Source organism: Mobula hypostoma, chromosome 5 (genome assembly GCF_963921235.1).
Source record: "Mobula hypostoma chromosome 5, sMobHyp1.1, whole genome shotgun sequence".
Lineage (NCBI taxonomy): Eukaryota > Metazoa > Chordata > Chondrichthyes > Myliobatiformes > Myliobatidae > Mobula > Mobula hypostoma.
In genome coordinates this window covers 129,572,971-129,594,333 of record NC_086101.1, presented here as the reverse complement: position 1 = coordinate 129,594,333, position 21,363 = coordinate 129,572,971, and the positions used below count along the sequence as shown (strand labels likewise).

The following is a 21,363-nucleotide window of genomic DNA, read 5'->3' as shown; positions in this document are numbered from 1 at the left end:
CAGAGATTGCAATAGACACAGAGAAAGAAGAAAAGAAGTGGATTACCTGTTGTGCAGTTTGAAAGGAAAATCAGATGCAGTTAGCATAACAGTCTCTTTTTGTCTGACATCTTACTTTACACTTACCGCAACACAAGGAAAGACTTTTCAATCCATCAGGTCCCAAAGGAGCAATCCCATTACCCTCATAACTTATTTTCCTGTACCTGTGTAGTGTACTCTCTCTCATATGCTCATCATCTTTTTGATTCTTTTTGCCTCTAGCCTATAGTAAGTGGGACTTTATATATCAGCTAACTAATCTATAGGCTATATCTGGGATGTGAGGGGCAGGTAGTGTAAATGGGAACTTTGTGGAAACCCATTTGTCAGTTCACATGGTAACACTGGGAATATGCAACGTCCACACAGAAAGTATCCAAGATCAGGATTGAACCCAAGTTACTTTAGCTGTGAGGCAGTAGCACCATTTGTGGCAACTCTCTGGTACCCTCCCTCAAGAGTGTAATAGAATCAGGGATTTTTACAACACAGAAGAGAGCCAGTTAACACCAAGGATCTAACCTGGACCCAACATATTGAAGCAGCTAAACAACAGGAATTCTGCAGATGCTGGAAATTCAAGCAACATACATCAAAGTTGCTGGTGAACGCAGCAGGCCAAGCAGCATCTATAGGAAGAGGCGCAGTCGACGTTTCAGGCCGAGACCCTTCGTCAGGACTAATGTCAGGACCCTTCGTTAGTCCTGACGAAGGGTCTCGGCCTGAAACGTCGACTGCGCCTCTTCCTATAGATGCTGCTTGGCCTGCTGCGTTCACCAGCAACTTTGATGTATATTGAAGCAGCTACAAGGAAGGCATGATAGTGATTATATTTAATCAGGCGTTTGAGAAGATTTTGCATGTCAGCAAGAACACTCAAAAATTTCCACAGATGTACTGTGGAGAGCATCTTGACTGGCTGGATCAGTGTCTAGTCTGGGGGGACAGTGACTGCAAAGGATCACTGTAAGCTGCAGGGAACTGTAAACTCAGTCAGCTCCATCATGGGTACTAGTCTCCCCGGTATCCGGAACGTCGTTATGGAACGGTGCCTCAAGAAGGCAGCTTCCATCATTAAGGACCCCTATCTCTCAGGACAATGCTTTGTTCTCCTTGCTACCCAGAGAGGGGGTACAGAAGCCTGAAGACGTACACTCAGTGATTCAGAAACAGCTACTTTCCCCCTACCATCCAATTTTGAACGGACATTAAACCTATGAGCACTGCCTCACTACTTTTTTATTTCTATTTTTGCACTACATATTCAACTTAACTATTTAATATAGGTATATACTTACCATAATTCACAGTTTTTTTCCTATTATTATGCATTGCATTGTCCTGCTGACACAAAGACAACAAATTTCATGACATATGCTGCTGATGTTAAATCTGATTCTGAAGTGAATCTGCTCCCATAGAGCTATGAGACAACACCATTAACTGCCACATCACATCCAACCTTGGACTAGAAATAAAAGTAGAGTAGTAGTGAGTTGTCCTTGCCCAGACAGGGCTCTCTGCATTTCAATTCATTGATTTGCCCCAATGATCTAACATACTGTCTTGAGAAATGAACTAGCTTAAAAAATAGCTTAATAATTCATGATAAGTGGTGTCTATTTAAGTCTAATACAAGGAGGGATTTTTTTCTCATAAAGTTGTGAATCTTTGGGATTCTTTTTACACACCAGACAGTTATGAGTGCTGAGTCATTAAGTATATTAAAGAGGAAACTAGATAGACATTGAGTCGGGATAAAAAATCTTAACAATTTAGAACATTTTCTCATCTAATGTTAATCGAATACATAGAAACTGGTGAAACGTGGATACAAAAGGCAGAATACAAAATGAATACTACTGGGCCCGGGCTAGCTCATTAAGTGCAAGAGATTCTGCAGACACTGGAAATCTTGAGCGTCACACATAAAATGCTAGAGGAATTTAGCAAGTCAGGCAGCATTAAAACATTCATTTATAGATTACGGACCTGGGCAGCACCTCAGTTCATCCCTAATCGCCCCTGAACTGAGGAGGTTGTTAAGAGTCATCCATATCAGTTGGTCCAGACTACAGTATATCAAGGCAGACCAGTAAAGGATAGTAAATAGAACGTGGAAATTTACAGCACATTACAGGCCTTTCGGCCCACAATGTTATGCCGACCATGTAACCTACTCTAGAAACTGCCTAGAATTACCCTACCGCATTGCCCTTTATTTTTCTAAGTGCCACGTAACTATCCAAGAGTCTCTTAAAAGACCCCATTGTATCCGCCTCCACCATTATCACTGGCAGTGCGTTCCATACATCCACCACTCTCTGTGTGAAAAACATACCCCTGATATCCCCTCGGTACCTAATTCCAAGCACCTTAAAACTATGCCCCCTTGTGTTAGCCATTAGAGCCCCAAGGGAAAGCTTCTGCCTATCCACATGATCAATGCCTCTCATTATCTTATATACCTCTATCAGGTCACCTCTCATCCTCCATCGCCACTCAAGTTCACTCAGCCTATTTTCATAAGGCACGCTTTCCAATCCTGACAACATACCTGTAAATCTCCTCTTAACTCTCTCATTAATACCCACATCTTTCCTGTAGTGAGGTGACCAGAACTGAACACAATACTCCAATTGGGGTCTGAACAAGGTCTTATATAGCTGTAACATTACCTCACAACTTTTGAATGGTTGATGAATGCCAACACACTATATGCCTTATTAACAACACGGTCTACGTGCGCAGCAGCTTTGAGTGTCCTATGGACATGAACCCCAATATACCTCTGATTCATCACACCGCCAAGGGTCTTACCATTAATACCACATTCTGTCTTCAAATTTGACCTACCACAATGAACAACTTTACACTTATCTGGGTTGAACTGCATCTACCACTTCCCAGCCCTGTTCTGCATCCTATCAATGTCGCACTGTAAGCTCTGACAACCCTCCAGACTATCCACAACACCCACAACATTTGAGTCATCAGTGAACTTACTAACCCACCCTTCTACTTCTTCATCCTGGTCATTTATAAGAATCACAAAGAGGACAGGTCACAGAACAGATCCCTGAAGCACACCACTGGTGACCATCCTCTTAACAGAGACTTGGATGGCTCAGGGACAGGAATGGTTACTTCGAGTGCCAGGCTTTAGATATTTCAGAAAGGACAGGGAGGGAGGCAAAAGAGGTGGGGGCGTGGCACTGTTGATCGGAGATATTGTCATGGCTGCTGAAAAGGAGGAAGACATGGAGAGATTGTCTACGGAGTCTCTGTGGGTGGAAATTAGGAACAGGAAGTGGTCAATAACTCTACTGGGTGTTTTTCAAAGACCACCCAAAGGTAACAGGGACATCAAGGAGCAGATAGGGAGACAGATTCTGTAAAGGTGTAATAATAACAGGGTTGTTGTGGTGGGAGATTTTAATTTCCCAAATATCGATTGGCATGTCCCTAGAACAAGGGGTTTAGCTGGGGTGGAATTTGTTAGGTGTGTTCAAAAAGGTTTCTTGACACAAGATGTAGATAAGTCTACAAGAGGAGAGGCTGTACTTGATCTGGCATTGGGAAATGAACCTGGTCAGATCTCTCAGTGGGAGAGCATTTTGGAGATAGTGATCACAATTCTATCTCCTTTACCAGAGCATTGGACAGGGATAGGAACAGACAAGTTAGGAAATAATTAATTGGAGTAAGGGGAAATATGTGGCTATCAGGCTGGAGCTTGGGAGCATAAATTGGGAACAGATGTTCTAAGGGAAATGTATGGAAGAAATGTGGCAAATGTTCATGGGATATTTGAGTGGAGTTCTGCACAGGTACGTTCCATTGAGAAAGTGAAAGGATGGTGCACAAAGGCTGTTGTAAATCTAGTCAAGAAGAAAAGAAGAGCTTATGAAAGGGACTGGATGAGATGTACCCCAGGCTATTGTGGGAGGCGAGGGAGGAGATTGCTGTGCCTCTGATGATGATCTTTGCATCATCAATGGAGACGGGAGAGGTTCCGGAGGATTGTAGGGTTGCGGATATTCTTCTATTATTCAAGAATGGGAGTAGAAATAGTCGAGGAAACTATAGACCAGTGAGTCTTACTTCAGTGGTTGGTAAGTTATTGGAGTAGATCCTGAGAGGCAGGAGGTATAATATGATTAGGAATAGTCAGCATGGCTTTGTCAAAGGCAGGTTGTGCCTTACGAGCCTGATTGAATTTTTTGAGGATGTGACTAAACACATTGATGAAGGTAGAACAGTAGATGTAGTGTATATGGATATCAGCAAGGCATTTGACAAGGTACCCCATGCAAGGCTTACTGAGAAAGTAAGGAGGCATGGGATCCAAGGGGACATTGCTTTGTGGATCCAGAACTGGCTTGCCGACAGAAGGCAAAGAGTGGTTGTAGACAGGTCATATTCTGCATGGAGGTTAGTCACCAGTGCTATGCCTCAGTGATCTGTTCTGGGGCCCCTACTCTTTGTAATTTTCATAAATGTTCTGGATGAAGAAGTGGAGGGATGGGTTAGTAAATTTGCTGATGACACAAACGTTGGAGGTGTTGTGGATAGTGTGCAGGGCTGTCAGAGGTTACAGCGGGAGATTGATAGGATGCAAAACTAGACTGAGAAGTGGCAGATGGAGTTCAACCCAGATAAGTATGAGGTGGTTCATTTTGGTAGGAGAAATAGTATTAATATAGTATTAATGGTCAGACTATTGGCAGTGTGGAGGATCAGAGGGATCTTGGGATCCAAATCCATAGGACACTCAAAGCTGCTGTGCAGGTTGACTCTGTAGTTAAGAAAGCATACGGTGCATTGGCCTTCATCAATTGTGGGATTGACTTGAAGAGCTGGGAGGTAATGTTACAGCTATATAGGACCCTGGTCAGACCCCACTTGGAGTATTGTACTCAGTTCTGGTCGCCTCACTATCGGAAGGATGTGGAAACTATAGAAAGGGTGCAGAGGAGATTTACAAGGATGTTGCCTGGATTGGGGAGCATGCCTTATGAGAATAGGTTGGGTGAACTTGGCCTTTTTTCCTTGGAGCGATGAAGGATGAGAGGTGACCTGACAGAGGTGTACAAGATGATGAGAAGCATTGATCATGTGGATAGTCCGAGGCTTTTTTCCAGGACTGAAATGGCTAGCACAAGAGGGCACAGTTTTAAGGTTCTTGGAAGTAGGTACAGAGGAGATGTCAGGGGTAAGTTTTTTACACAGAGAATGGTGAGTGCGTGGAATGGGCTGCCAGTGATGGTAGTGGAGGTGGATACGATAGGTTCTTTTAAGTGACTCTTGGACAGGTATATGGAGCTCAGAAAAATAGTGGGCTATAGGTAACCCTAGGTAATTTCTCAGGTAAGGATATGTTCGGCACAGCTTTGTGGGCCGAAGGGCCTGTATTGGGCTGTAGGTTTTCTATGTTTCTATATTTCTAACTTCTGGAGTTGTATAAAATCATGAAAAGCAGAGACATAGTGAACACACATAGTCTTTTTCTCAAGGAAGATAAACAAAATATTAGAGGGCATGGGTTTATGTAAGATGTAATGTTAAAATTGTACAAGGCATTGGTGAGGCCAAATTTGGAGTATTGTGTACAGTTTTGGTCACTAAATTATAGGAGAGATGTCAACAAAATAGACGGAGCACAGAGAAGGTTTACTAGAATGTTACCTGGGTTTCATCACCTAAGTTACAGAGAAGGGTTGAACATCAGTCACTGAAAGCAAGCAGGTAAGTACAGCAGGCTGTGAAGAAAGCTAATGGCATGCTGGCCTTCATATCAAGGGGAATTGAGTACAAGAGCAAAGAGATCCTTCTGCAGCTGTACAAGGCCCTGGTGAGACCACACCTGGAGTACTGTGTGCAGTTTTGGTCTCCAAATTTGAGGAAGGACATTCTTGCTATTGAGGGAGTGCAGCGTAGGTTCACAAGGTTAATTCCCGGGATGGCGGGACTGTCATATGTCGAAAGATTGGAGCAACTGGGCTTGTATACTCTGGAATTTAGAAGGCTAAGAGGGGATCTTATTGAAACATATAAGATTATTAAGGGATTGGACACGCTGGAGGCAGGAAGCATGTTCCCGTTGATGGGTGAGTCCAGAAACAGAGGCCACAGTTTAAGAATAAGGGGTAGGCCATTTAGAACGGAGTTGAGGAAAAACTTTTTCACCCAGAGAGTGGTGGGTATATGGAATGCTCTGCCCCAGAATGCTGTGGAGGCCAAGTCTCTGGATGCTTTCAAGAAAGAAATGGATAGAGCTCTTAAAGATAGTGGAATCAAAGGTTATGGGTATAAGGCAGGAACTGGATACTGATTGTGGATGATCAGCCATGATCACAGTGAATGGCAGTGCTGGCTCGAAGGGCCGAATGGTCTACTCCTGTACCTATTGTCTATTGTCTAAGTTGGGTCTTTATTCTTTGGAGTGTAGAAGATTGAGGGAGGACTTGATAGAGGTATTTAAAATTATGAGAAGGATAGATAGAGTTGACGTGGATAGACTTTTTCCATTGAGAGTGGGGGAGATTCAAACAAGAGGACATGAGTTGAGAGTTAAAGAGCAAAAGTTAAGGGGTAACATGAGGGGGAACTTCCTTACTCAGAGCGTGGTGGTTGTGTGGAACGAGCTTCCAGCAGAAGTGGTTGAGGCAGTTTTGATGTTGTTTAAAGTTAAACTGGACAGCTATATGGACAGGAAAGGAATGGAGGGTTATGGGCTGAGTGCAGGTCGGTGGGACTAGGTGAAAGTAAGAGTTCGGCGTGGACTAGAAGGGCCGAGATGGCCTGTTTCCGTGCTGTAATTGTTACATGGTTATATGGTTATAAGATTTAACCTGGGTCTCAGGAGCAACTTTAGCATACAGGCAGCCATGCGTATATGGATGGAGCTGCCTGAGAGATTGACTGAAACAGGTACAATAACAATATTGAAAAGATATTCGGATAAATATGTGCATGGGAATGTTTCGAAAATATGCACAAAATGTGCTCAGATGGCACCATAATCAGCATGGGCAAATTGGGCCAATATGAATCTATTGATATAAGAAAGATGATCAACCTGTTTCTCTGTCCGCAAATGCTGCCTGACCTGCTCAGTATTTTTTCTAATTTTATGTCAAGTGTTTTGATGCTATTTCTTGAATTTAAATTCAAGCTTCCATTGTAACATGGTCCTGAAACTTAGCTGCTATTCCTGTAATTAAGCATTGATCAGGAGTCAATGTCAAAATATTTAATAAGAAGCAGGAGCTTGTTTCTGTTTGCTCTATGATTCCATATAATTTTAGCTGCTGTAAGCAGTGGTGGGAACCACACTTGGTGCTTGTTGCCCATTACTGTTGTTTTTCTGAACATTCAAAATCTATCTCAGTCTTGAATGCTCTTGATGACTCAACATCCTTGATTCACTACTCTCCGAGAAAAGACATTCTCCCGATTCCTAGTCTTAAATAGAAACTAATTTATCATGCAGCCGTGCCCCCTACTTCAAACTCTGTCAGTTGCTTCAAAAATAACAAGCCTGGACTGATTGTCAACTGAATAATATCGCTGAGCATGAGGTATAAATTTAGGGCTATAATGAGCTAAGTGCCTTAGTGTTTTGAATAATGTTAGTTTGATAAAAGTGTGAATAAACACAAAAAAATCAAAGCTATTTTTGATTTGGACATTGTACTTTTATGTGGAATCGGTTTGGGATATTATTCACACGATTTGTAACAAAGTTGAGCTTCCATTGAAGTCCTTTTGTTGCTCCTGATTTGAAATTTATAATCTTTAAAGGTTATCTTGCCCAGGATCAACTTCATCTCTTGACTTGATCACACAACAACACAGCTCCACCAGAACTGAATAAAACACAATACACTGAGAGACACATTTCAGGATAAAAGCGAAGTTAAGTGTATTACAGAAAATTAATTAATGTAAAAGCAAAATAAATTGAACAGAAGATGCATGAAAAATAGTTTGCTAAATTAAACTACAGGTTCAGCATCTCTTATCTGAAATTCCAAAATCTGAAAGCCTTCAAAATCAGAATTTTTTAAAGCACTGACATAATATTACAAATGGCACTGGGAAGGTTCCCAAGTAATGAACATGTGTCTGTGCTCCCCAGACAGTTCTGAGAAGTGACCTTACATATGTAATGAACATAAGTTAATGAAAAATAGAAAAGCACTGCATAAAGCGAAAATGAAGATATCGATTGTGTATTGAAAGAGTAGATTCATCAGCATCAGAGTGACCATATGCCACTTAATGGTATGCTGATCATGAAACAAGCAAAGGTCTATCATGACAAGCTGAAAATTGAAAATAATTGTGAATATTCAGCAGACTGGCTGCAGAAAGTTAAGGAAAGGCATGGCATTAATGTTTATTAAAGATCTGTGGTGATGAAGCAGCAGAAAAGTTCATTGATGAGTTTGCCAAGATTGTTCCCAGCAAAAGTCTAACACACTGAACAGCTGCATCAGTTTGTATGTAACAAAAAGACTGCTGACATAAATTCAGAGCCAGGAATGATGGTAATGCCAATCAGCCACTGTCTTTCCACTTATGCAGCTGAGGTAGTGAAAACTGAGCTTTTTGATTATTCAATGTAAACATTATTGTTCATGTTCAAAATTATTAAGAAATATGATATAAAACTATCTTAAGGTGTATGTATAAGCTGTATGTGTAATGTAAATAGATTTCATGTTTAGACTTGGGTCCCATCCCCAATGTATCTCAATGTATAGATGCAAATATTCCAAAATCAGAAAAAAATCCAAAATCCAAAAATTTCCAGCCCCAAGCTTTTCAGTTAAGGGGTGTTCAACCTGTAATGTTAACAGACTGACAACAAAGTAATGTCTTTTAGTTTTTTTTGTTAGTTGTTCCAGTACTGCTCCATTCATAGTGACCTTGCTCAAATGCCAGACACGATAGCCAGGGGGACATAGAAACATTGCAATTGTTCTGCAGTGCTCAGTAATAAATCATTTAAAAAAAAATTTGTGCCTGACAAAGCAACATTTATAGTTCATCCTTACTTTCCCTTAGGGCAGTAAGGATTAAGCACAGAGCAGTGCATAAGATTCAAAGTAGAGTAGAGCGTGAAAAGGTTGGAAAGTTCTTTTCCCTGAAGCATATCAGTGAGTCAAATGGGTTCAGTGCATTTGTAATCTTTATTTTTATTGGTACAAGCTAAAGTTAGCAAATTTATTGAACTTGCATTCCACTTTTATTCCCTATCATAGTGTTGCTAGAAATTTAGACAACTGAATTATCATTGGTTATCATTGATAACCCTTTATCATTGGTTGAATTTAATTACAGACTTTCATCGTTAAAAATATATAGTTAATTTATCTTACAATCAGAAATTTTGAGGCTTAGTCAGCTCTTGCATTTATCATCTCTTTTGAGCTTTGCTGCCTTTATTAACAGTGTTTCGTATAGGCACAAGTGCAAAATAATGAGATTAAATTTAGAGTAAACGACCCACAACAGATCCTGGAAATGCTAAGTATATACCTTTATGCTAGTCTTTTGACTAGAGTTAGAGAATATCATGATGTACATCAAAGACCAACCAACATTGAACCAGGGGACAAAAACTTAACAATTGACCACTTGTAGAATAAAGAAGAAAATAGTGACTGACGTGAAGATTTCAATCCGAGTATATTGTCAGTGTGAACACCTCTGAATAACATCCTCCTCAGATTTTTTTTTTGATTTGGTAACAGATCTTCTAGTGAAAAAAATATTCATGTGACTGAATTCATCGAGAGCAGTGAGAGAGCGAAACCAATGAATGAAAGATTTGTCCATTCATTGATTCAATTTAAAATTGTCCATCGTTATCATTTGACAAAGGAGAGACTTTCTAAAATCTTTTCTAATGTTGATAGTCATTGTGATAGATGTAAAACTGAGATAACTACAGTGACACATATGTTTTGGTCTTGTTCTATATTGGAACAGCTCTGGAAGTCAGTTTTTTCAACAATTTCTAAAGCACTTAAAATTAATTTACAACCTAATAAATTAACTGCGCTTTTTGGAATAATTCCTCAAATTATTCATGGTGTTTCTGTATCTGACCAACATGTTATTGCATTTGTTACATTGATAGCTCGAAGGGCCATTTTGTTGAAGTGGAAGGATACATCAGCTCCCACTTTGTCACAATCGTTCTCTCAAGTGATGCTATGTCTTAGCTTGGAGAAAATTAGAAGTCAAACCTTTGAACCTTTATTTGATTTTGAGAAAAGATGGGGCTCATTTACTCGTTATTATCATTTGAGTTCATTGATATAATTTTTCCACGATCTAATTGTAAATTTTTTAGTATATTTTCTTTTTTTGCTGGTGGTTTGATGTTTATTTTTAGAAGCTTTTTGTATGACACATGACTCCAGGGTTGTACACCTAATGTTTTTTTTTCTCTCACTTTTCTGCTTAGTAGGTTTTTTTGTTATCACACATTTTTTTTTCAATCTTTAAGATAATTTTTTTTTGAGGCATTGTAAGTGTTGTTACTTCAATGTACTCATGTTATTTTTCCTGTATAATATAACAATAAAAAAGATTTGAAAAGAAAGAAAAGAAGGAAAGATTTGTTTTCTTATTGTGCATTGTCTGGAATTAGAGAAGGTAATCATTCAGAACAGAATGACTGAACACTGTAAACATTTTCAGCTGACTGCAGACAACCAGCCTTGAGTTATGCTAGTTAGAAGATGTTCAGTGGTTCTTTTTCCAAATCTGAGATGACTGGAGTATATTATTGTCATGCTGTGTTATATCTTTTATTTATTTATTTATTTATTGAGATACAACATGGAATAAGTCCTTCCGGCCCTTTGAGCCGCACCGCCCAGCCATCTCCAGATTTAATCCTTGCCTAATCATAGGAAAATTTACAATGCCTAATTAACCTACCAACCCGAATGACTCAGGATTGTGGGAGGAAGCCAGGGCATCTAAAGGAAACCCATGCAATCATGGGGAGAATGTACAAACTCCTTACCAGCAGTGGTGAGAATCGAGCCCGGGTGGCTGGTACTGTAAAATCTTGTGCTAACCACTACGCCTCTGTGCTGCACCATATATATATATATATACCTTTGTATATTCTTATACATGGACATGGTCTGTTCTTTGTATCTGTATATGCCCATATACTGTGATCCTGTTGTACAGCAGAATTAAGTGGCGCACCTACTTTGTGACAATAACATCGACTAAAATGCAACCTGAAGCAGGAACCTGAAAACTGAACATGTACAACCCTTCTGGGGACGCAGTAATGTATGGTGATCTATTAATGAAGACATTGCACATGATGTTATTGTATACATGGCAAATACATTTACAGGTATATGAAGTAGATTCTCAGTGAATATGGAACAGGCTCAAGGAGAAAGCTGGCTTGCTCCATACTTTATGCTGCCATGTTCGCGGAGCTACAAAATAGTAGCTGAGCATACAGGTTGTGATTTATTACTTACATTCAAGAAGGTCACTTCCATAATATCTCCTGCAAATATTTATGTATGTTTTATGGCTGGTAGATAATTGCTTCTTTATCAATTATTCAGCAGATGTTGAAATGAGACTATAATAAAGAGGTGGCTAGCATTCTAAGGTCATGAAAGAAGGTCACCATGGTAGATTTATTACACTAACTTACACAATCTTATTATTTTAGTATCTCATTTGTTAGCAAGTGAAACTAGCTATTGAAGCTAGTGAAGACAACCTTAAGATTAGAGGAAACTAAGTTTAAGCACCTTGTAAGCACATCTGCAACAATTTAATGAACAGTTTTATTTTGCTTTGGACCTTAATACAATGTAAAGATGAACCATCTTGCACGCAGCACACAAAACTGGATTGAGTGATAAATGCAATCAAGAAATCAACAATGCAAAGGAAATTTCTAAATAGCCATTTCATTTGTAACAAAGAAGGAAAATTGAAGAGAAATTTTGGCAAACAATTTTCACTGTATATATAAAAAAATTATATCCTCAGGTTTGTATAATGCAGACATAGCCTTGAAAGAAAGACCTGTCTTTAGAAAGAGTCATTCACATTTTTTTGTCGATGTCCTGAAAGGAATAAGGATCAATGAAGCGTTAATACTGTTGCATTGTTAGAAACAATAAGTCAGTCTTTGCGTGGCAACAATGCAAATTCAGTTATTTTCATTACTTTTTTATGGAAAAATAGGACTTTAGTAATAACTAAACTGTTTGTCATCTTGGAATGTCCACCTAGTTTTTCACAAATTGCCAGATTTGGACTGTGAGCCACAGCGTACTGGAGTCTTTTGAGGAAAAATATCTAGGTGATTGGATTTTCCAAGGAACCTTTGAGTATATCATGAAACATGTTTTCTCTATCTACTTAGCAAATTCTTCTGCAGGGTCAACTGCCAGGCCACATTGTCTGGGGCCTGAGAGAAGACTCTTGAAACAAATGCTCTATTCCAAGATTTGTCACAGTTAAAGATTAACAAATAAGTCACATGAAACTCAGCTCCCAGAAGTCAGCATATGTTGCATTCAAGAATGCCATACAGAAATTAAAGAATCAAGGAATCATTGAATGATCACTGTACAGAAAGAGACCATTCAACGCATCATGTTTATACCATTTCCCTGCTGGAACATCTCACAGTTCCACCCTCTGGCTACTTCTTTCTTAAAGGCAAGAATACCTTCACTGTACCTACAGGCTGTGCATTGCAGATTCCTATATAAACATGTTTTTCTTGTGCAACACAAAAAAACTCTGAAGGAGCTCAGCAGCTCAGGCAGCATCTATGGAAAAGAGTAGAGAGTTGACCTTTCAGGCCAAGACCTGAAGAAGGATCTTAGTCCAAAATGTCGATTGTTTATTCTTTTCCATAGATGCTGCCTGATCTGCTGAGTTCCTCCAGCATTTTGTGTTTGTGTCTTGCTTTACATTACCAGCATCTGCAGACATTCTCATATTTATCTTTTTCTTAAGTCACTATTAATTATCTTTCTCTTTATTTTACACCTGTGGCCTTTACTCTTTGACTTTTCCACCAACAGGTTTAGCTTTCCCTTATCCATTCAGTATGGACACCTCATTATTTTATATATTCTTTCAGATCTCTCATTAGCCTTCCTTTCTCTACAGGAAGCAATCCCAGTCTCACAGATGTGTTATACCTCATTCTACTAACAACTGTCATTGATCGTTTCTGGGTCCTCTCTAATAAATTCCCATCCTTCCTCTAATGAGGAAATCAGAACTGAACACAGTGCTCCAGTTGAAACAGTAATCATTCTTTAGGAGAGTTAAGTATGAATTCCCTGCTTTTGTACTCTTTACCTCCAATGATACAGTGCAGACTGTGTTTGCATTTTAACTGCTTTCTCAACCTATTCTGCCACTACTATTGAACTGTGCACCTACATCTCGCGGCCATCTGCTCTTGCAAACGTTTTAGAATGGTGTCCTTTGTCCCATAATGACTGTCTTCATTCTTCCTAACCAATGCATCACTTCACTTTTCTCCAAATTAAGTTCCACCTACCATGCTTGTCCATTCCACTAGTCTGCTACAACTTATCACTATCTTTGTTGGAGTTCACAGTACTGGTAAGTTCTGTGCTCTCCACAGATTTAGAAATGCTGCTTGCATTTCCAAGTCTTAGTCATTGATACGGATTAAACAAAAAAGACCCTATTAACTGAGAACACTACTACTAATCTTCCTATAATCTGAATACCAAGAAAATATCATCATGCTTAAATGCTGTCTGTTATTTAGCCAACTTTGGGATACAATCATGTCTCATGAGGTGCAACAGATTGAAGAAACTGGGAGTGTTCCCTTTGCAAAGAGGAATCCAGGTTCAGTCCTTCTTTCACATGCTTACATTTTTGCTATTGCCTCACTTTCCTTAATATGTCAAATAGTCTGTAACATATTAATTTCTATAGCAACTTCCCAGCAGGTGTTGAATTCTCTGCTGCTTCAAGAGTAGGCTGTAAAAAAAAGCCTAAATCACATCACACCAGTTCTGTGTATAAGCATCACCTTATGCATGAGTCTACATAGCATGAAACATTGAATAGTCAGTATTAATAATTTATCAAACAGCATTACAGCTTCATGGAAAAAAAAAAGCTAATACTGCTGATATTTAAAGTTGGAAATAAAAACGGACAATGTTGACCAGTCAACTGTCGAAAATTCCTTGGTTTGAAATCTTGGTGACCTTCAAAGCCCCATTCTGACAAATCATGCTGTTGCTTGCCTTTGTATCAAGTATACAAGATCCCTCCTTCACATCCCCATATTCCTTTTGTATAGCCCTCAGGAGAAATGTGGACAGGCAGATCTGTACTTCCAGTACAGGGATCATTGATTTATTTATTCAGTTAACTTTACATCTGAGGTGTGGTGAACATGGAGTTCCTTTCACAATTATAAAGCACAATGCCTTGACAGCTTGGAATCATGGAAATGTACCAAAGGGTATATTATTTTGAATAGTAGAATGTTGTCACTCATCATTTATCATAAACTATTAGAGCTGTTGAGATGTACATCTACCTGCGTAAATATTGTTTGTTCATTATGTGCCATGTTGTCTGCTGTAGGTGATCATTCCCTTTCCATGACCATGATTGTTGTTGGAAAATTTTTCTACAGAAGTGTTTGCCATTATGTTCTTTTGGGCAGTGTCATTACAAGACACCCAGCCATTATCAATACTTTTCAGAGATTGTCTGCCTGGCATCAGTGGTCGCATAACCAGGACTTGTGATATGTACCAGCTGCTCAGAGGACCATCCACCATCTGCTCCCATGACTTCACGTGACTCTGATCAGGGGGTGGGGAGGGTGCTAAGCAGGGGCTACACCTTACCCAAGGGTGACCTGCAGGCTAACAGAGGGAAGGAGCACCTTACACCTTATTTGGTAGAGACGTATCTCCACCCTGCTACCCTGTTGTAATTGACGTAAATGTCAAATTTTGTGACAATCTACTAAATAAGAATATGATCTTTGTATGCAATGTAAATACAAAGAGCCTATCTCTTCCAAAGAAAACAATCAAAGTTGAAGTGGTGTAGAAACAAAGGTTGGTTTTGATATGAGTTCTAGGCATGGTGCAGCAGCTGAGGTATTGGACTCATTCCATGCAGGTGAATCAGCACTCGTATTGCTCACATTTTCTTACGGCACCATCCATTTGGCCCATCAAGTCTCTGCCAGCTCTCAGAAAACTTCTATCAATCCCATTCTTTGATACGCTGTATCTCCCTACAGTTCAATCACAGAAGAATATCAACTCAACAAATCTCCTGCCCTGTTCAGGGGCAATTTATCTTAGAAAAACAAACATACAGATTTGCGATGTGGAAAACATATTAAGGCCCCAGGGAAAGGTCATGTGGTCACAAGCCGTATGTGTAGGCTCCACAGATTGAACCAGAGTCACGAGAGCTGTACGACTGCAGTTCTAATGTATTTTTCATTGTACTATCAATTCAACATCAGGGTTACTGAGGGAAACAAAACACTTGCTGAAACATAAGATGCAGAGCATCATGGAGTGCATGCACATTTCATCCCCACCTGAAATATCTCTTAATAATTAGAGATTACTGCTGCCTTTGATGAGTGATAGAGCTAAGGACAAGTCACTATAACCTTAACATGAGCGTTAGGCTGTTGCAAGAACTAATTGTTCTTGGAGGAAATTGCGGGAATTTGTCATTGTATATCAGTGAGTGTTTTTATTTTGTCTTGTTAGTCTCCCCTCTCGCTGTGTGACAACTTTCTGCCTTTATTAGGGAGAGAGAGAGCCTACAGTATATTGAATTGTCATGTGAATGAGTAGTTTTTGTTGTACTGCAGATCATGGTCTTTATAGGGGGCTTTGTTATTACTTGCTTGGTGGGTGGAGGGTGCTGTGCTTTTTTGCTGAAGGAAGTGGAGGAGGGGGAGGATTGATGCTTTGCTGCTGCTTGCGTGTGGGGGAGAGTGGGGGGGGTTTGGGGGTCATAACGTTTTTACTGTCACTCATTCTTCGGGGCAATCTTCTGTTTTGCTGATGTCTGCAAAGATCAAAAACTTTGTATACATAGAAACATAGAAAATAGGTGCAGGAGTAGGCCATTCGGCCCTTCGAGCCTGCACTGCCATTTATTATGATCATGGCTGATCAACCAACTCAGAACCCTGCCCCAGCCTTCCCTCCATACCCACTGATCCCCGTAGCCACAAGGGCCATATCTAACTTCCTCTTAAATATAGCCAATGAACTGGCCTCAACTGTTTCCTTTGACAGGGAATTCCACAAATTCACCACTCTGTGTGAAGAAGTTTTTCCTAATCTCGGTCCTAAAAGGCTTCTCCTTTATCCTCAAACTGTGACCCCTCATTCTGGGCTTCCCCAACATCGGGAACAATCTTCCTGTATCTAGCCTGTCCAATCCCTTTAGGATTTTATACGTTTCAATCAGATCCCCCCTCAATCTTCTAAATTCCAATGAGTACAAGCCCAGTTCATCCAGTCTTTCTTCATATGAAAGTCCTGCCATCCCAGGAATCAATCTGGTGAACCTTCTTTGTACTCCCTCTATGGCAAGGATGTCTTTCCTCAGATTAGGGGACCAAAACTGCACACAATACTCCAGGTGTGGTCTCACCAAGGCCTTGTACAACTGCAGTAGTACCTCCCTGCTCCTGTACTCGAATCCTCTCGCTATAATTGCCAGCACACCTTTCGCCTTTTTCACCGCCTGCTGTACCTGCATGCCCACTTTCAATGACTGGTGTATAATGACACCCAGGTCTCGTTGCACCTCCCCTTTTCCTAATCGGCCACCATTCAGATAATAGTCTGTTTTCCTATTTTTGCCACCAAAGTGGATAACTTCACATTTATCCACATTAAATTGCATCTGCCATGAATTTGCCCACTCACCCAACCTATCCAAGTCAATCTGCATCCTCTTAGCATCCTCCTTACAGCTAACACTGCCACCCAGCTTCGTGTCATCCGCAAATTTGGAGATGCTGCATTTAATTCCCTCATCCAAGTCATTAATATATATTGTAAACAACTGGGGTCCCAGCACTGAGCCTTGCGGTGCCCCACTAGTCACCGTCTGCCATTCTGAAAAGGTCCCGTTTATTCCTACTCTTTGCTTCCTGTCTGCTAACCAATTCTCCAACCACATCAATACCTTACCCCCAATACCGTGTGCTTTAAGTTTGCACACTAATCTCCTGTGTGGGACCTTGTCAAAAGCCTTTTGAAAATCCAAATATACCACATCCACTGGTTCTCCCCTATCCACTCTACTAGTTACATCCTCAAAAAATTCTATGAGATTCGTCAGACATGATTTTCCTTTCACAAATCCATGCTGACTTTATCCGATGATTTCACTGCTTTCCAAATGTGCTGTTATCACATCTTTGATAACTGACTCCAGCAGTTTCCCCACCACCGATGTTAGGCTAACCGGTCTATAATTCCCCGGTTTCTCTCTCCCTCCTTTTTTAAAAAGTGGGGTTACATAGCCACCCTCCAATCCTCAGGAACTAGTCCAGAATCTAACGAGTTTTGAAAAATTATCACTAATGCATCCACTATTTCTTGGGCTACTTCCTTAAGCACTCTGGGATGCAGACCATCTGGCCCTGGGGATTTATCTGCCTTCAATCCCTTCAATTTACCTAACACCACTTCCCTACTAACATGTATTTCGCTCAGTTCCTCCATCTCACTGGACCCTCTGTCCCCTACTATTTCTGGAAGATTATTTATGTCCTCCTTAGTGAAGACAGAACCAAAGTAATTATTCAATTGGTCTGCCACGTCCTTGCTCCCCATAATCAATTCACCTGTTTCTGTCTGTAGGGGACCTACATTTGTCTTTACCAGTCTTTTCCTTTTTACATATCTATAAAAGCTTTTACAGTCAGTTTTTATGTTCCCTGCCAGTTTTCTCTCATAATCTTTTTTCCCCTTCCTAATTAAGCCCTTTGTCCTCCTCTGCTGAACTCTGAATTTCTCCCAGTCCTCAGGTGAGCCACTTTTTCCAGCTAATTTGTATGCTTCCTCTTTGGAATTGATACTATCCCTAATTTCTCTTGTCAGCCACGGGTGCACTACCTTCCTTGATTTATTCTTTTGCCAAACTGGGATGAACAATTGTTGTAGTTCATCCATGCAACCTTTAAATGCTTGCCATTGCATATCCACTGTCAATCCTTTAAGTGTCATTTGCCAGTCTATCTTAGCTAATTCATGTCTCATACCTTCAAAGTTACCCCTCTTTAAGTTCAGAACCTTTGTTTCTGAATTAACTATGTCACTCTCCATCTTAATGAAGAATTCCACCATATTATGGTCACTCTTACCCAAGGGGCCTCTCACGACAAGATTGCTAATTAACCCTTCCTCATTGCTCAAAACCCAGTCCAGAATAGCCTGCTCTCTAGTTGGTTCCTCGACATGTTGGTTCAAAAAACCATCTCGCATACATTCCAAGAATTCCTCTTCCTCAGCACCTTTACCAATTTGGTTCACCCAATCTACATGTAGATTGAAGTCACCCATTATAACTGCTGTTCCTTTATTGCACACATTTCTAATTTCCTGTTTAATACCATCTCCGACCTCACTACTACTGTTACATTCTCTGATATTAAATGGAACTATTGAACTATTGAATTAGAGTCATCTTCTGCTCATAACTGAAATTGAAATTTGATTTACTTTGTTTGGCAGATATGTCAACGACTCTATAATCGTGGTGCACAAATGCAGTCAAACTATTGTCCAGCTGCTAAATGAACAGCAGAAAAATTCTGAGATAATTAGATAACCAATACATTGTTGTAGTATCTGGTGGTAAGTTGTAAGCAACCTTAGGGATACTGGGTAGAGAATAAATAGAGGAGAAAAGTAGAGCTGGTCTGCAAAATGATATTTCTCATATTTTTAGCCAATACAATGCTCAAATCTGCAATTCTCGATGAAATGCTATTTTCACACCAAAGTGTAACATGTTACTTTTTCATCATAAAGTGAGCTATTAAAGGAAAGAAAATAAGAAAAGAAGGCCATGTATTTAAATTGTGGTTTTCACAACCTCAAGTCAATTCTAAGTGTTTTGCAGTCAATTGTCACTTTGAAACTATTGCTACAGTTGCAAAAGCAATGTGGTGACAAATTATCTGTTTTATGAGATTCATTCAAGGATAACTATCAGCAAGGACTCTACATTCCTTCTACAAGATGTCAAGGGATATTTCATGTTCAACCTAGAAAACTAATGAAGCCTCGGTTTCACATCTCACCCTAGAAAATAGATTGACTGAACTGCTTTTATATTGCAATTTGTATAAAAGGATGCCACTGAGTGCCACGGTTAATAGAGCTGCTGACTCAGAGTCTAGTCACCCAGGTTTGATCCTTGTCTTTGGTGCTGCCTCTGGGAAGCTTGCATGCTCTCCCTACGATTGTGTGGGTTTCCCCTAAGTGCCCTCATATCCTCCCACACATTGAAGATGTACTGGTAGTTAAAATGGGTATAGTAAGTTATCCCCCAGGGAGAGAGTTGGCAGCAGAAGCTGTGGGAAATTAATGGAAATAAAAGACAGTGGAGGTTGTCATGAAATAACTGGAGCAAGGGGCCTGATGGGAGTGCTCCAAGAGCCAATTATAGATTCTGTGGGCCACATAGAAACATAACCATGTGATTTTTTTTTGGAGTGGAACTCAATTAACATTGTTTCCCAGTTAGTTTATGGAGCTCCAGAAAATATCGGCACTTCTTATGGCAAATCCCATTTGCTTGGATCGGCTGTTTTGTATATGGTCATGTATGTAATGATGTTCATGCTTGTAAAATTCTCAGTTAGTGCATTGCAGGAGAAATTTCATCATGTGGCACCAAAGCGCACACGTCATTGGGAATTTTCATCATAACCAGGTTTTTATAGTGTAATTAACAATCTGCTGGAGGATATAAGTAGATCAAGCAACAGCGATGGTGGGGTTGTAGTGGGTGGGGGGGGGAGAAATTGTAAGTATTGAGAGTTGAAACGTTGTCCTGGAGCATTGATAATCCCTCTCTCCCACAGATGCTACTCAACTCACTGAGCTCTTCCAGCAGCTTGTTTGTTGCTCCAGATTCTCACATCTGCAGTGTCTTATGTCTCCAACTTTGTATATCATAGAACTGCTATGATACTAAGGGGGCTGCTGTGAAGAGGGCCAGCCTATTTCTAGAAGCAAGGCTCTGGTAATTTAACTATAATTTATTCACTTAATTATGTTTGATTTCAGATATACAGATGACACTGTGTTAATTGCAAGTACGGAGGAAGAACTACAAAACTTAATTTATACATTTTTGAAGAAAATGCAAAAATAGGTGTATCTATCAATTGCAAAAAGACAAAATGTATAGTGATATCCAAAAGGGAGAATCCTATATGCAGGTTGAGAATAAATGCGGAAGACATAAAACAAGTACAGAACTTTTGCTACTTAGAAAGCTGCGTGACATCAGATGGCAGGTGTGACGTGGACATCAAAAGAAGAACAGGGATGGCAAAAGACACCTTTAAGAGAATGAAGAGTATACTGACCAACACTAAACTAGGCATGACAAGCCGCCTCAGAGTACTGAAATGTTACGTTTATCCAGTTATGTTATATGGCTCAGAATGTTGGACAATATCTCGTAACATGAGAAAACGAATTGTAGCAGCAGAGATGTGGTTTTTGAGGAGGATGCAAAGAATATCATGGAGGAAATGATTATCTAATAAGGATGTCATGAACAGTGCAAACACAAAAAGCGAAATAATGTATGAGATCATGAAAAGGCAACGTAACTTCATTGGACATGTGATTAGGAAAGAGGAGTTAGAATGCACTGTAATTATGGGAAAGATTGAAGGGAAGGAAGTAAGAGGAAAACAAAGACAAATGATGATGGAGACAGAGCCAGAGAACTGGCGCAAAACAGGAGTGTGTGGGCCATGGCAGTCAAAGCTCAAACTGGGCATGGCACCTGATGATGATGAGTTACGTTTGCCTCGCCTTCTCCACCCACCTTAATGGTACAGTATGACACCCATTCTTTAGCTCACAACTCTTGCCCAAACCATGCTACCCATGCAGAAAACTGACAACAATCACACTCTGTCTTACAACTCAAAAGTGGAAAGGTGAACAGGTTTAAGTTCCTAGATGTAAAATCCCTGGAAGACCTATACAA

General features: G+C 40.0%; 1 protein-coding gene across 2 annotated transcripts in view; it reads right to left on the bottom strand.

Moving 5' to 3' along the window:
• lingo2 (leucine rich repeat and Ig domain containing 2) overlaps positions 1-21,363 on the bottom strand; it is a 798,988-nt gene that overhangs the window by 2,977 nt on the left and 774,648 nt on the right. The window lies entirely within an intron of this gene.